This window comes from Triturus cristatus, chromosome 9 (genome assembly GCF_964204655.1).
Source record: "Triturus cristatus chromosome 9, aTriCri1.1, whole genome shotgun sequence".
NCBI lineage: Eukaryota > Metazoa > Chordata > Amphibia > Caudata > Salamandridae > Triturus > Triturus cristatus.
In genome coordinates this window covers 85,344,239-85,359,150 of record NC_140592.1, presented here as the reverse complement: position 1 = coordinate 85,359,150, position 14,912 = coordinate 85,344,239, and the positions used below count along the sequence as shown (strand labels likewise).

Sequence of the window (14,912 nt, the reverse complement as noted above, 5' to 3'; positions counted from 1 at the left end):
GTTCCAGTGACAATCTACTCCCCTTGGTGGTATTTACAGGACTCCTCATGCCATCACGGATTCTCACACTACAAAGGTTTTGACTTGTGTGTGGTGTCTACTTGACCACTGAATGAGATTTGCAAACGTTTTGACACAATATTTCACACTCCTCCCAGTACAAGGGATAGCAGCCACCCTCCGTCAAGTGAAGTCCACCTCATACAGGCCGGCTCTCACGGGCACCGGCTCCTCCGTCTGGCAATGCGTCTGGGCCCAGCAGCAGGCGCGTGTTCGAGAGGCGCCTGAAGGTAAGCTCGATGCGCAGGTAGTCTTGTTTTCTTGGTAGAACCACCGTACCTCTTCGGGTCCCAGGTCAGTCACTATGTGGTAAAGAAGCGAGGAGCTTTCCCCTTCCGAAAGGTTGCTGCTTCTGCTTTCCACACCTGTTAGAGGCACAGGGGGGGTCTCCATGCTACCCCCATTGTCACGTACACAACCCTCCCTGAAGGAAACAGCATAGGCTAAAAAACGCTGTCAACTGAGATAAATGCATATATCGCAGTGCACGGTCCGCAGCCGCCTCATAGCAATACCACCAGTTTCAAAACTGTGAGACAATTTACAATAGATTTTTTCACACAATTCAGAGTGCTCGTTGTTGTTAACACAAAAATGGTCCAAAGGCTCATGGTTGGGCTTTCTGCCCTTCTCTGAACTAGGTTTGTTAGCACTAAGGTCACTAGCCTTTTGGCCTGGTATTGTTTCCACTGGCTTTAGGTGAAATATGACGTCCAAGCTACATAGGTGTATGGGTATTAAGAATTGAACGCGGTTTCTTCATTCAAAATGGGTGTATCCGGGACATGTTGAGCACAGGTCTGATTGTTGATTCCGTATAACAGCGTTACCAAAAGGCTACCAGGCCCAATGAAATGAGCCTAAGATCATTCTAAATGTAGAAAAGCAACTGCTGTTCCCTTGATGTGAAATGCACCAATCCCAGATAATTGCAAATCCGTAGTTTTGAGTACTAGGTGTAAGATTGCCAAGTATGGGTTTGGCATCCTTGCGCAATGTACTGGCCTAGAAAATATTTTCACCTCCGCCTTCTACTTTGGAACTATCCTCCGCCGGATTGTGTGTAATGAAGCCCGCTAATCTATTCTACTGTTTTATGCATGTCACCGAGAATCCCACGACTAGTAATCCTAGTACTCGATTATTTTCTCTGAATTCCCAAACGACCTGCCCCCATAGGTTGGCGAAGAAGCTGCAAAAGTACTCATTGTTCTACTGCATTTCCTCATGAGAGAACTGCCTCGCTTGCCCTGCGCTACGTGATGAGAGGGCTGGCAGCACTAGACAGGTGTAGTGTCAAATTATCACTATGTGTGTCAAGCCTGTTAAAAGTTATATTTTACCTCTACTTCTGAGAGTTTTAAAAAATGGTTTATATAGTGGTTTTTCAGCCAAATATACTATGCTATTATTTGGGTAATTGGATTTTAAAAACATAAAAAGAAAAGATTACAGCATATAGGATATAGGCATGTTTTCCCCCTGTAAAAGTAGCCAGTAGAGAGACCTTAGATTTTCTAGTATAGTTAATAGAAAGGAGACTTTATCAACTTGGCTGCATTCCTGAAAAATATATTCTATTTTCCAGTTTGAAAATAACCATTTTTTGTGTGTGGCATATCAGACACCGTGTATTTTTTCAGTTTCATTATTACAAGGTCAGTCTTTTAGTAGAAAAGACAGGTTCTATGTTTGATTGCCTCTGTCATGTCTATCATTCCATCTGGGTTTGCTTCCCCCCTCCCCCCCGAAGGATTTAAGTACACATTTTACAGATAACAGTCTGTGTTTTTTCTCTCCCAATTGTAAGATTACTGAGTCTGGATGCAGGCCTTGCACTTCTGTAGAAAACAGGCTGTTGTATAGTTCTCACAGAGAGACACGCTAAAGCACTTTTACTTAGCACAGCTTGGATTTCCTTTAAATCTTTTAATCATTTGACAGCTCCCATTTGCTAATAATAACAAACCCCTTATAAAATGGTTTATGTCGTTCAAAAAAAATATGTTCACGCATGATGCAGCTTTATTTTTTATTCTTGTACAGCACTTCCTGCACATTGCACAGCAGTCTAAATTCCTTAGTAGTTCTGGGCCTTTGAGAATACTGATAATTGCAGCCGCTTTCTGCTCCTCGACTTCATGAGCTTTGCACTGCTGCAATTGTTTTAAAAGGGGGTGCATCGGGTCTTTGAGCATCCCAATGTTGGTGGCACCTATATTATCATTTTCTGTCCATTACATGGCGGGGAGATTGAATGAACATGATCACTTCCATAGTAGGAACAGGGTCTCTAGGATAGGCCACATATGTGGCTAGGGGCTCATGGGTAAGATAGGTTCTGTCATTTCCAGGTAAGAGCTTCTGGGTCAGGCCACATGGATAATGTTACTTGCGGGTTAGTACTTCGCGATTAAGATTCATGCATGGCATCACTTTGTGGGCACCCTTTCATATGTGTGCACATTAGACTTCTAATGCCTGCTTGTGTGCATTAGAACGTCCTTTGTGTGTACAACCCTTTCATATGTGTGCACATTAGGCTTCTAATGCCTGCTTTAGAACGTCCTTTCTGTGTGTACAATCCTTTCATATGTGTGCACATTAGGCTTCTAATGACTGCTGGGGTGGAGAGGAGCAGACGGAAGGGAAGCTTGCACCAGATCGTTCCCAATTACATGCACATGGAGGGAATTGTTTTTGCTTCATTGGGAGGTAGATTAAGAAGAAACCCCTCAAAGACCCGCGTCCATTCTTGCACAAATCTGGTCAGTTTGAATAGGAAGCAGCGGCGACACCGTCTCCCATAGCAGCGAGGCTGGACACCGACTAGGGGACTGTGCGGGCGGAGTAAATAATTGTTGAAGGGTACTTTGATGGAATAAACATAGAGTACTGAGGTGCAGTTTTTAAGAGCTACCAGGTCCCTTCCAGTGATGACATTTTCCTATACAACGTACAGGTAAGAAACAACACCAGACTTTGAGCATTTTATTACTGCTTGAGTTATGAGAGTAACTCCTGAAGTTTCAGAGTGTTACAATGCACAGCCTGAGACCTCCTAGTTATGTGCAGTCGTTGTGGGAGTAAAAAATGTGTGTCAGCCTCCGCAGATCCTGTCTACTAAATGCCTTTAACAAGTCTTCACTGCCTGTGAGTGCTTAACTTCTAGTAGAGCTCGACATTCGCGCTACAACCGCTGCTGACAGTGTTTGCTCTCACTTCACCATAAAATGTAGCGCCCGCTACAAAGTAATTGTGTTTTTGTGCAGACAGATGTATTGGTTTCTCAAATCTAGTGCCATCCCATCCCCCCATCCGAGTTTGATAAAATGCAGAGTCCCAGTACTCTGCAGCAGATGTCTTAACCTGTTGGCTAGGTTGAACGTCGTGCTCCACCCCGTGCTATGACTGACCAGAGCACATCCATGGAGACCCTTCACTTGTTTCATGCATGCTCCTTTTGGCCTTATGTCTGTCTGTGTGTGTTTTTTTTTTTTTATAACTCCCTAGTTCATTTTGTTTTGTCTTTTATTACACACTCTGCCTGGGGATCGCAGGAATAATATTCTTAAATGATCTTAGGAAGTTAAAAAGGAAAACAGTTAGTTAAGGGCCAACTGTCCAGCATTAGATTTAGTATTTGCCTTTGATGTGTTAAAAATTGTATCGGGTGTATTAGAATTGTCAAATGGAAATATCTTTTAGGGAAAAGAGTTACAGATTTGTTTGGGGTATGTTTGCAAGAGAAACACAGTTTTGGGCTTCAATCTACAACTTCAGTATACTGCCTCCCCCAAACATACCAGTGCAGCTGCATTATCCAGCTTTTGTTGTTGATTGTAGGCAGGAGGCAGTTGTTTATATAGCGCCTAATAGTGTGGTTAGGTCTGCTTCTAGGTGGCACAAGTTTGGCAAATGGTTAACTGAAGCACAGGGCAGTGGCGCAGCCAGCATCATAACTTGAATCTGTTGGTACCACAGTGGAACACTGTTGCACTGAGCATGTTTACACCTCTAGTTAGCTGCCTCAATAGTGATGCACCTGTCATGGCTTCCATCTTGTAATGGCAGTGTTTTACAGGGGTGTGTCTGGGACACATCTGTGTTTCGCCACGCATGGTGCACTCAACCTGTGTCCAACGCCCTGTCTGCATGTATGGTCAGCACCTCAAAGCACTGCACATAAACATATTATTGATGTGTGAATAGTTTTCGCAGTTCTCTACTCATTTTTTGACTTGCATAAGAGGTGTCTGAAGGAAATGCAGATATGTTTGAGAGCCTTGGAGTGAGAAATTGATACATTCCCTAAGCGCTAGTGTCCAAGTAAATTCATCACCCTGTCAATCATGGTATTGTACATGTTTGCTTGTGGTTCTATCCAGTATGATAAGAATAGTTGTGCTACTGCGGTACCAGTAAATTGTTGTTCATTTTAGTTCCATATTCACAGAGCATTCTCATTATGGGTCAAACTTCTATAACGTTTCTTAATTCCCACAACTCTAAACCGTAGTATTGACTGAGCTAGTCTTCACACCTTCTGCTTTGCTTGAAAATGCACCATTTGCCCACTCTTTTTTCAAATTTTCTCGGGGAAGGGGGAACCTCCCCAGCCCCGAATCCCCTGTAGGTGGTTCGGGCTCGCTCGCTACGCTCGCTGCAGTAAAGTACAACAATTCTTTTAAGCCTCACCACTTTCAAATGTCACCAGCCGCCACTGATGCTAGGTTTCAAAAGCACGGTAATCATAGGTTCCAACATCATAGGAGGTGGATTATTAATAGCAGTGTTGTGCACGTCTAATAATCTAAGAGCTAAAACATCAGCAAAATTCTTGTAAAATGTAATAGGAAGGCCGGCCCTCCATGGGCCTTGCCACTGGATCAGCTTTTGATTGCAACTTTTACAACTTCTAACATTAACAGGAATTGAGGAGCTCTCGTACCTCACCATCAATTCCTGCCAGAGCCACATCATCCAGATACGCCCCAATTTTGGCTGGTTGCTTTTAGGACCTGGATGTGTATAGTTCCCTACAAAACTGCACAAACATTTCTCTAATATCCAACAGCGGGGAGGCTATAGTGTCATTGCTCCCCTTATCGAGGAAATTTGGGAGTTATCTTTGGTGGTTTTGATTACCCAAGCTAGTTTTTTCCTCAGCCTTTCACCTTCACCGGATTGGAGTGTGTGTCCCACTTTACCGAGAAGTATCTCATGGTATGCTGCCTCGCGGACTCCATTAACATTTCCTTGGATTTGACCAATGTCGTTTTCACTTTAGTACGGCCGTATTCTGTGTCCATGTTTTTGAGTTCCGTTTCAAGGCGATCTAACGTGCCATGCAGGGATTTGCTTCCTTGAAAATACAAATCCAGCGTATATATAGCATAATAGCCTGCCATAAGGTCCATTTTTTTAAGGTAGTTTTTACCACAGATCAGAGTTCGGATCCCTTCAGCCGCCAATTTATAAAGCATGAAAGTGGAGGGGGGGTCATCTAAAGTGAGTATGACTGGCAAGTGGACTGACAGTGTTCTGGGCATAATATAGACATTGTGCTCTGTAGGCATTATCGCCTGAGGTATAGCCACATGTCGATATAGAAGGACATGTCATGTGCAGAAAAGTAATCTGTATATTCCATCTTGGTCTGGTGGAGAGTACGCCACACGTTCATTAAGTCATACGGTTACATGATGTGTTGAAAAGCAAATACTGTACCCAGGCATCCTAACTAAGCATGAGTGCAGTGCCACATTAAAAAAATCCACACATCACAGGATGAACCAGTCTTTATATTTCGCACACTTGAGCATGACTTCATTAAAAAACAATGTCATCAAGATTTGGACCATAAGTGTTCACTAGTTGTGTGTCGAGCAAACCCGCCACTATCGCTAGTCTGATGCTTGTGCTAGTAACGTACTCCTTAAACGCAAACTCTTGAGTCTAATTAACAAGCATGACTAACCTGCGGAAATAAGTAGAGTATGAGGAGGAATAGCGGTATGAACCTCAAGTTAATGCAAATGTGAGATTGGTTGATGGCGACAAGTGGGAACAGGGGGATTTAAATCCTATGCCTGTCCTGGTAGGCCAATCCCCGTCTAGCTTTGTAGGGGTTATTTGACTCTCTTGTGTTCCAGCTAATACACCGAAGCATGGGCCTATTGGATCTACCCATGTTTACGATGGTAACAAATGTTGCTGTATCCAGAAAGAACATTGAGTCTGAAATCGTCTAAGAAACAGTCCCCCAATGTCACTGCAATTAATTAACATTCCCAAAAACGTCTCTCCTCCCACCAACTGCACCAATCCCAAATGTATGTGAACACTCACAAACAGACAAAATGAAAAACAAGCATTTGCAATGCAATAGGTCTCGCATTTGCGGGAATTTTGAGATATCGGTATTGTAAATGACAATCCCTTTTATTTGTGTTTAAAAAAAAAAAACCTACACTAATAAGTCATTGTCATTTACAATGCCAATAGGTCAAAGTTTTGTAAATGCGAGACCTATTGCATTACAAATGCTTATTTTACATTGTTTTATATAGCACAGAGCAGGCCTCCAGGGCGTCGGGCGCTGTACAGAAGAGGTTTTACCATAGGCAGAAACAAGACTATGACACTGAAAAAAAGAAATTTACAGGCAGGCTGGGATCCAATAAAGTGTAATCCACAAGTAGTATTTTTAGAACAAAAGCTAGATGAGTTTAAAATGAGAGGCACAAGGCAGTTATAACTATAAACAAGTATGAAGAAATCGCCCAGAACCGAAGTGTTGATTTTTACATGCCCTTAAGTGTTTAGAAAACTCAAATTATTAGCTCTAGTAAAGTGTGTGACTCGTCTCAAATTATATTCTTGTCTGTGCAGTGGCACAGAAAGGGTGCCATGTACCCTAGTGAAACCGAAGAAAACTGGTCTGACTGTTGGTTTCTAAAAGCTGCCATAACTGGTATGTAATATCTCATCCCCGGGCATCACTTCCCCTGCTGCTCTAATGATAGCCCCACCCATGGATGAACCGTGAATAATCATTACATTTATATAAAAGGGTGCACACGTGCAATGTGTGCATTCTGTAACTCATATTGCGCTGTGTAGCTAAACCCATGAACCTGCGGGATGTGGCACGCTCTAACACCAAACAAGCATTGGCATAGCCAATAGGTCTCGCTTTTGGGACCTTATAAGTGTTTAGCCATGCAACAGTTGCATAACTAAATACTTATAAGGTCCCAAAAGCGAGACTATTGGCTATGCAAAGCGGCCGCGAAAGTGAAAGTGATCACGATCAAACATCAAAGCGGCCGCACGGCCGCGAAACCAAAAGTAATCGCGGTAAAGCACGGCACGCGCGCCGCGCACATTAACTGTGTCTCTAGGATGGCCTGGTAGCACTTTTTGGAGCCCTCTCAATAAGTCTCACCAGACCAGCGCATGCGCTGGGTCAGGCGAGACCTAAAACAGAGCAAGCACAAATACTCCAATGACGTATGCACAGCTTTATTCTCGGCACTCGAGTGCTAATATTACGTTGCATTCCTGTTGCGTTAACAAATGCAGCTGAAGTTTTTATTCCACTCACACTTTTGGTACCACTGCGCAATGATATATATTTCTGGGCATTTATGGCCATCACAAAGCAGCCATCCGCACAGGGACGTTTTTTATTGGCTTGTTTTAAAACTTCCTATCAAGCAGAGAACAAATGCGTGTCCTACGACAGAGTAGATGTACAGTTCATACACGAAAGAAGAGTTGAACTAGCTGACAAAATATCTTCTTTCTGTCTCCAAGCGCTGATTTTTATAAGCAGACTAGAACTAGGCAGAGGGATCGCTCACGCTCCAGGGGTAGAAGAGACTGTTGCAGCGGGTATTTTAGGCGCTGGTGTGAAAGGCAATAACTCAAGAAATGTAGCTCTACCTTTACATATATAGGTGGATCAAATAAATCTCACTGGTATGTCACCCATGTTTGGTTGTCAGCAGCCACATCATTTGGAAGAGAGCACAATCAAATAAAAATCTAAGGTTGAAGATAATGTTTTTTATCTTTATTATTTTGATACAAAAGTTCAATTAATGAATCTACAGATAACTCATGGATTAGGGATGAACACCACAACAGAATTTTTTTAGTAGTGATATATACAAAAAATCAAAGTGGGCCCCCATCGGGGAATAGAAAGAGTATATATACAGTTAAATAGCAATCATGTTATCAGGCACACCATACATTCGTACACAGTCAATCAAAAACATAAAGCATACATTAACTCTTCATTAAAATATAAGTGGAAATGCGGAGGAACAACCTCCTCACAATGTGAAGGTGTCTAAAGTGTTAGACACCACTAGATCAATTAGGGGGATACGCCAGATCAAAATAACGGGACACGCCGACGCGCGTTTCGGTGCAATCACCCACTCAACAGGGTGCCACCTTCTTCAGGGCGTTTTCTCTAATTACAGGGGGCCTGCAGATAGGTGAGAATAAAAAAAAAATGAAAGATAGCAAAGGAAAAGAAAATATATAACAATAAAAGATCATATTGAAAACTAACACAATTAGTAATCAAAAATATACATTATAATTAGCAATGCTGGGGTGAATCACATCTCTTAATGATAAAGATTAGTTCACAGGTCACCAATAGACCGCAGTTTAGTGGCATGCAGACGCTCAAGTTGGGTTTAAAACAGTATAACTGGATGCTAAACATTTAGACCAATAATTGGTAAACATCTTGATGTGTGAATCTAAAATCAACTGCACAAAGTGGGTCATCTCTCATAGGATGGATAGCCCATGAAGAAACCAAAGACAGAAATCTAAGAAACTAAACGCAAGTTGTACGGAAAAACATACAAATGGGCAACAGTCCATACTAGAAAAAGACATGATGATTTGATTAAAAATTGTGAGTTTCAAAGTCTCACCCAGCTTGAACTTCAGCAGAACCTCGTAGAGGGTAGAGAATCTATAGCAAGGGAGGTGATAGGTAGATCCACTTGAAATAAGTGTCCTAAATGATGAAAAACAATTTGACAAAGAAACGAATAAGTAGTTGTTGGGCCTGCATGGTGTAGGATCTAAAAACAGAATAGCCGGATCAATAAAAATCCCGCTTGCCTTTCAAATTGAGCGGCGGAGTCTATCGACAATAGAATCTTCAGGACTAATGGAAATGCCCCAATATTTGTGGATGGAGACGGTTAACTCCGTTGATAGCTTGGCGCTAAGGACAAAAACAAAATAGTACAGATGAAAATACGGGCTGGAGATAAGTAACTGAAAAACTTTCAATTCACAGTCGATCGTAGTGTAGGTGAAGTAAAATGTGGGTTGATTGGTTGGTCGGTATTTGAAGCTGAGAAGACTCGCTGAATGCTGGTAATTTCGAATGAGTTGTCGGACAATTCAGTCTTACCTAGAGGTTAGTGCTACGATGTTCAAGAGGCAACTAAATGCTCGGTGTAGTAAATCTTGTACCTGTACCGTCACAGGTAGCCGCGGGAACAGCGGATCAAACGTCAGATCTTTAAATACGCCCGTGGGCCAATGGAGAGACAACAGGGCTGTGACGTGAATGGGTGTTTAATGAAAATGCAAAAATAACGATGTAGATAGGAACTCTAACTGGGCCAGGTAAATAAAAGAAAATGATCTGAACGATGTCTAAAACGCTGGATATCACCACCAGTCATGAGGGAAGAGAGAGGTGAGGTCTCAGGAAGGTAGCCGATAGATCTGTTTCTACGCAGACATAAAGCAGGGTTTAGAAAATGAAATTGAATACGGTCTAGGACAGCGTGAAAATAACTAAACACAGGGAATCTGGCTCTGTGAGTACAAATATAAAAACATAATTCAAAATCATGAATCACCACGTGAGATGGTAAAAACTGACCAGAGGGAGATAATCGGTCACAGAGATTAACAGACCTTAAAGCGATAGCCGTAATTGAAAAAACATCCAATCAAAAAGCTTAGATTGGAGTTATGAAGGATGAGGCTCCCAAATGGAAATTCCCAGATGAATATACATGGTAAGGGTCAATAGGGGTGGGAAATACCAAGTCAGCAAAATGTGACATCGCAGAGAGAACAGTAGGATGGAATTATAGGATGGCGTTTTCCCATGGTAGGGATTCATTCAGGCCGTTTTTCTGGGAATCAAGGAGAAAAATCCAAAATACCTCACGTTTTTTACGAATATTGGTGATGTTGACGCCCTTGTGGCTTTGTATTTTTTCCAGAATGGCATAGCGTAAATCACTTTCATTGTGATTAGCCTCTTTCCAATGAGGGACGAGTGGGGCTGAGAGATTGTTCCGTCTGATGTTGGATTTATGCTCTCCAATACGTATCCTACATTCCCTACCAGTTTCCCCGACAGGGTAATTCGCACGGACACAGGATAACGTAAATGCAATTCGCGGTACGGCAGTTGGTCATTTCGCCTAATTCAACCGAACGATGACGAAAGTTGATTCTTTCACTGACAATGGCATTCGCACATGCATGGCATGTTCCACATTTGTGGTGGCCACGGACTGGTTTGTTTCCCGTAATGGATTTCTGTACAAGTGGGGTCTTAAGGCTAGTGTATTTGGCCTTGACTAACAGGTTCCTCAAATTTTTGTTGCGTCTGAAGGCAAATAATGGTTTCGGAATCCTGGGTGAATCGGCGTCAAGATTTAGTAAGTGCCATTGGGAATTTACGATATGTCGAATTCTGTTGTTGAATGGTGAGTGTTTGGTGATACAGATCCATTGTTCAGATTGTTTTTTCTCCTTGGGGATAAACAGAGTGTCCCGATTGTAGTAGCGAGCTCTTTTGAAGGCATCGCGTACTACTTTTTTGGGGTATCCTCTTTGGATAAATTTACGTTTCATGGCTTCTGAGTGATGAAGGTAATCCTGAACAGAAGTGCAATTTCTGCGCAACCGTAGAAATTGACCGAATGGGATGCTGTTTTTCTGGCTGGACGGATGGAAACTATCAAAATGAAGGAGAGTGTTTCTAGATGTGGGTTTAGTAAATAGTGTAACTATAAGTTGGGCATTTTCATGTTTGACTTCCACATCCAGGAATTCCAAGCTTATGTTGCTAATCTGGGCAGTGAATCTCAGATTGGGATCTGCTAGATTGATCCAAGATAGAAATTGATCTAAGTTATCTCTTTCGCCCTGCCACACGAAAAAGATGTCGTCGATAAAACGTGCCCAGTATCGGATATTCTCATAGTATGGGGCCACTTCATTGTAGATGTTCTTTTTTTCAAAGTGCCCCATGTATAGACAAGCTACACTTGGGGCACATGATGCCCCCATACTAACTCCTTTGATTTGATGATAGATGTCTCCGTCAAATTCAAAGTAGTTTTCCTCAAGCACAGTTTTAAGGCAGTCAATGAGGAACTTGCTGTTGTGTAGTGTCGTCTGGGTCTCCAGAATATCTTTAATGACCGTGAGAGCGTCTTCCTGTGGGATGTTCGAATATAAGGATTCGATATCCATTGACACTAGGAATTCCCTTTGATGGTTAAAGTGAAGGCCCTCAATTTTAGATATAAAATGTCCAGTGTCTTTGACATAAGATTCCAAATTGGTCACCATTGGTTGTAAGAATTTGTCAATGTATTTTGACAATGGTTCTGTCGCTGACCCGATGGTGTGAAAGGCTACAGATAGACGACGTTGTACCCAAACATAATACTCGGGCGCCGAGAGAAGAGTTAATTTATTTTCTCACGTTGGCCGACTGAATGCACAGCATCGCTTTACAAGATGACTAAAGAAGGACAAGGCCTGTGAAAACGAGAGGTATGCATCAATGTTGTGCTTTCCCGATACCTCCATCTTATTTTGAAATGGACTAACCCCTCAATCATTCCTGAGATTCAGTTTAGCAAAAAAAAAAAAAAACACAAGCGTATCCAGTTGAGACTGGGGTAATTAGTAATAGCAACAGCAATGTCTCAACAGGTATTATTTCAAAAATGAATGACAGATTAATTAATAAACATGCAAAAGAGGGAAGCACTCAAATTATCACGGAAGTTGTATGAAAAACCTCAGACAGCATGTGATTAAGAATTTTGAATAAGATCTTAATACATGAACATCATAAAGACAAAACAAACTTAATCATGTAATAAGTCAAAGTAAACACAATTTTGCGGTCTCAATTGTGAATGGCTTTTCGCCCCCCAATTACTGACGGTTATCGTCGGGACAGAATGCACAAGATAATGTGGCGCTGTAGTGCTGAGAATCAATCCATGGAAACGGTATAATTACCCAAGTCAATTAAAGTGACCAATCTTGAGACCAGCATCCTACCTAACATTGTGTATCTTTGTACGCTCTGGGGTTCCTTACATCGTGTATTACTTGTAGATCGAAAACTAAGCTTATCCTCTGTGCCTATACCATGGTTACAAAACTTGTGTTTCTCCATGCTGATGCATTCCTATTGGCTGCATATGCTGTTCCTACATCATTTAGCCCATCGCCAATCTTCGCTGACATATAGTATTAGTATTGGAGACTTGTTCTTTAAACTGGCAATTCTAGGGATCTTCAACTGACTTAACGTTCTCTGCCAAAGGCCACATCTTCTGTCTGATCCTTAATACTGCACACCTATCCAGGATGAAACCTTTCTCATTCTCCGCATCTGTCCCAGCAGTGTCTGGCCCTACTGTGATCATGTATCCTTAACTAATGCCCTGCCACTCCTTTGTTTGTGTTTCTTGTTATCTAGTTTAATCAATGGGACTGAAAACCATATTGAGGAAATATTTATCTCCTATTTAATTGGGTGAAAAAAGTGTAATTTTTAAACAACTATTCATATATGTTGGTTTCTACTGACATTACCTATTGGAAAAAGGTCATCCTGTTTAACTAGACCACTTCATGGCTTAGACAACACACTGCTTACATTTATGAGATGTGCTAGGTGTGCCCAGAATATTTATATCTCTCTACGAGAGATGTTTTTTTTGTCTTATATTGCTGTCAAACATTGTAAATATATCGCCAACTATACTAGGGGAAAACAAAACAAACCGGATAAACTGGTCCGTGAAACTGTAATCTTCACGTCCTCAATAGCAAACCCTCTTGTCTTTTAACACAACGTAAATTAATTTTCAATGAAAACCTCTTATTTCTCACAAGATTCTATATTTCTTAACCTTGTTTTCACTTTCTGGTAAACAGATTTCACCTTCTCCAAGATAAAGTTGGTGCTTGGTCTAAGAAAGCTTAAATTATGTTCCGATCTGGAAATCGGGTATTAGGAAGCACCAGACTGTTTACCAGGTAGGCAAGTGACATGCGAAAGACCTGTTAATTTCACCACAAATGGCGTAAAGTGTTTCTAAATTGTGAACCGCAGAGACCGTCACAGTCGCCGAAGAGCGGCGTGGCATCTTTTTGTTAAGTTGATTTCTCGTCAAGCAGTGCCATATTTTTTGTTGGTTCCTAACACAATTGTAGTTAGTATAATCACGTTTGATACCTCGTCAGTATTTCTTCTGTTGTGATTTGATTAGTTTCCGATGCACGTGGCTTTGAGAGATGCTAATACTGCTACGTGTGCCCTCAATCAGCGGCGTTTTCTCCACCTTCACCACTATGTAATTCTGAGAATGTGCTGCCACTGAAGTTTCGTCCGAGTTTAAACGCTTGTGATTGGGTGACAGGGTATGAAGCGACTGGGTGGACAGGTCCGGGATAGCTGGAGGTAAGGGTTACTACCGGTCAGTGACCTGCTTCTGGTCACGAACTCTGCGAGCAATGGGGGTGGGTAGAAAGCTGTATTGATCTGACTCTTCGATCTCATTCGTTAAAGTGTCAGATAGCTGCTTTCTTTTTAATTCATGCTTTCTTGTGATCGTCCCATTGTTCCAGGTCTTGTGCGTAGGTGACTTTGAGGTAGACGCATATGCCGTAAAAAGAAATAACCAAACAAGTGGGCGAGATGCGTAGAGAAAAAAAATTATAGGCACAGTACTTGATGCTAATCGCAAAGACTGACAAGCGTTTTAGAACAGGATAAACTAAAGCTAGAAAGGGGATTGGCAAGGAGAGTGGAAAAGCAGTGACTTCTTGTAATCGGCGAGTGTGTATTTCCTAGCAATAAACTACATCGGTCAATAACCTGTCGAACTTTAGAATACAGCAAGGTCTCGTCCCTGCTAGGCCCATTCCCAAAATTCTGTGCAAGCCAATAACGAGATTACCATTGAGTAGATAAGGGGGGGGCTCAGTCATTTACATTACGTCACACATGCAAATCTTTGGCTAGAATTGTAACCTCCAGCCCTGTCGCAGAATCTCTCGAGGTAATCCTGCTATTCCCGGCGCGTGCAGTCATAGCTTTCACGGTGCAGGAGACATGGCCGTACCCCAGGCCCTCCAGCTGCCCACCTGCGTGGGTCTGAGTGGTCACCCCACACATTGCGCGAGCCGCCTCTCACTCCAGCTCCCAGGGCGATTACCTCGCGTGTGTGCTAATCTCTTCAACTGAGTTTCTGCAGAGCCACTGACAGCTCAAACACCATGCTTGAAAAGCAAGAGGCATGTAGCAAATGGAAGTTTACTACGTGCAGGTATGTCTGCAATCAGAGCACAAGCGCACACGCGAGCGCCTCGAGCGGGAGGAGGGGGTCTGCGCGATTCACTTGCGGGAGCGAGCGGCTGGCGCCGCGATAATTGATAACGTATGATGCCAGCCGCTCGCTCCCGCAAGTGAATCTCCAGACGTGCATGCGTTGCCATTGAAGGCAATGGAACACGTGCACGTTTTT

The 14,912-nt window shown here is 42.4% G+C and overlaps 1 protein-coding gene across 3 annotated transcripts in view; it reads left to right on the top strand.

Moving 5' to 3' along the window:
- IRAK2 (interleukin 1 receptor associated kinase 2) overlaps positions 1 to 14,912 on the top strand; it is a 292,230-nt gene that overhangs the window by 93,202 nt on the left and 184,116 nt on the right. The gene's annotated exons all lie outside the window — the stretch shown is intronic.